The following is a 2,372-nucleotide window of genomic DNA, read 5'->3' as shown; positions in this document are numbered from 1 at the left end:
GGATGGTTGTGAGCCACCATGTGGTTGCTGGGATTTGAACTCAGGACCTTCGGAAGAGCAGTCAGTGCTCTTAACCGCTGAGCCATCTCTCCAGCCCCCTTTGCTTTGTTTTTTGAGACAGGGTCTCACTCTGTAGCACAAGCTGTCTTGGAATTCACTATGTAACCTAGACTAACCTCAGATTCATGGTTATCCTCCTGCCTCAGGCTCCTGAGTGTCCTGGAATTACAGCGAGGGGTACCACACCTAGATTTATTGTATTTTTGAAATGTATTATTTTGTGTATGTGTGTATGTGCATGTGTGTGGTGTGATTTTTGGTGTGTGTGTGTGTGTGCACCATGGCTTGTGCACAGAGGGCAGATGACAACCTGACCTGGGTCTCCCCTCCCACTTTTACGTGAATCTCAGGGGCTGGCCTTGGCTTCTCAGGCTTCACAGCAAGTCCTGTGCTCAGCCATCTTGCTGGCTCCTAGCTCTTCTTTTAATATTTTTTGAAGTGCTTATATTTTTGACAATAAAGCTAATTATACAAGTGAAAACAATACTTGGAGGATATTGATCTCTGAAGGGTTTCTTGGTGCATGTCAAGGCACGGTTATCCCGCACCCTTTCCTTGAGGTGCTCTTTGAGTAGGATAAGGTGATTATTTTCTCTCGGAGGAGCTTGGGGACAGAACTTGGCCCCGCTGCAGCCTCAAGTCATCTGTAGCTGTAGCTGTAGCTGTTTCAGTAGCAGTAGCAGTAGCACAAGTCCCTGTAGAGTGACCCTCCAGGCAGTGAAGGCTGTCCTTAGGTCTTGCTCTGTAGTTTGTGTTTGTGACTTTCAAGAGCTCTGTGTGGTGCCATTGTTCATAGCAGCCTGCCTGTTGACTGTTATTAGCTTCCTCAGGGGCAGGAGGCCAGGCTTTTGTTTTTCACTCTGTGCGTATCTAGCATGAGGCCGCTCTGTGCTCTCTCCTGCTGGACATAAAGTGGACTTTCATTTATAAATTATTTGTAAAAGTCACATAAGCTCACCTTATGAACTCAATTATAGAAACAACAGACAGCTAAATGAAGTGGCTCCTTAGAGAAAGCCTTGCCCAGTCTACATTTCGTCCCCTGGTGCACAGCTGTGCACAGTTTTGGCGGACACTCACTGTCGGTTACCCGTTCACACACCTGTCCACCATGAAAAAGAGAGTCAGCTACTGCAGAGTTGGAACTAGAAAGCCATCAGCTTGCTGTCCTCTCATGAGGCACGTGTCCCTCCCCCGCAGTCTGTCCGTCCTTAGCATCCAGTGCTGCTGTTCTGAGTGGCCTCCCTGTGCCTTGCAAGTGTAACTGACAAGAGAACAGTATGCCACTTGTGTGACACCACATTTTATTATTCTCTGCATCTGCCGATGGATGTCTGCATTGTTCCCTTTCCTTGCTATAGTAAGTAGAGCAGCAGTAAACCTGGATGTGCGATATCTGTGAGATAGGGCATAGAGGGCTCTGGTGTGTGCTCAGGTGTGGAATGCCTGCATCAGGTGGTAGTTCTGTTTTTTAAGGCCGATTTACATATGGCAGCATTGATTTGTACTCCCACCAGCAATGAATAAGGGCTTGTCTTTCTCCACATCATCTTTCATATTTGTTGACAAATCTTTTTTAAAAAATACTTTTTAAGATTCACTTTGTTTTTGAGTTAATTATATGTATGTGTACTGGAGGAGATGGTTTATTTGCATGCCTTGTTCATAGTGGCCAGAAGCTTCAGATCTCCTGGAGCTGTAGTTAGAGGCGTTCATGAGCTGGCAGGTGTAGGTGCTGGAACCTGGGAACTGAACTCAGGCCCGCTGGAAGAATAGGATGATGGGCTTCTCTTAGCTGTCTCTCCAAGTCAGTTGATGGCAGATTTCCTGATGCCAGCCGTTCTGACTGTGGGGAGTTGTGATATCAAAGTAGTTCTACGGGCATTAGCCGATGCCCTGTTTCTAAGATGCCCATGGGCTCCCTTCTCCAGGAAATAGCAGGAGGAGCTCCTGAGGGGTGGCTGCTTAGCCTCCTTTGCAGTCAAGCCTCTTTTCCTTTTCTTCTTTGTTTTTAGTAGGTGATCAAGTTTTTACAGAAGGGGTTTCCTTGATCATTGCACATTTCTCTTTCCATCTTAAACAGAAAGCCTAGGTTAGGAGCATTAACGATGGCATCGCATTGATGTGGTGATAGCCAGGGTTGGTATATTCACACTGCCACCCTGATGTAGCTGGAATTGGAGTATTCACACTGCCACCCTGATGTAGCCGGGGTTGGTGTATTCACACTGCCACCCTGATGTAGCCGGGGTTGGTGTATTCACACTGCCACCCTGATGTAGGCAGGGTTGGTGTATTCATACTGCCACCCT

General features: G+C 47.1%; 1 protein-coding gene across 1 annotated transcript in view; it reads left to right on the top strand.

Moving 5' to 3' along the window:
• Pcid2 (PCI domain containing 2) overlaps positions 1–2,372 on the top strand; it is a 30,348-nt gene that overhangs the window by 18,786 nt on the left and 9,190 nt on the right. The window lies entirely within an intron of this gene.

This window comes from Mus pahari, chromosome 19 (genome assembly GCF_900095145.1).
Source record: "Mus pahari chromosome 19, PAHARI_EIJ_v1.1, whole genome shotgun sequence".
Classification (NCBI taxonomy): domain Eukaryota; kingdom Metazoa; phylum Chordata; class Mammalia; order Rodentia; family Muridae; genus Mus; species Mus pahari.
The sequence above is the reverse complement of the archived record's forward strand: the minus strand, read 5'-3'. Positions and strand labels throughout refer to the sequence as shown.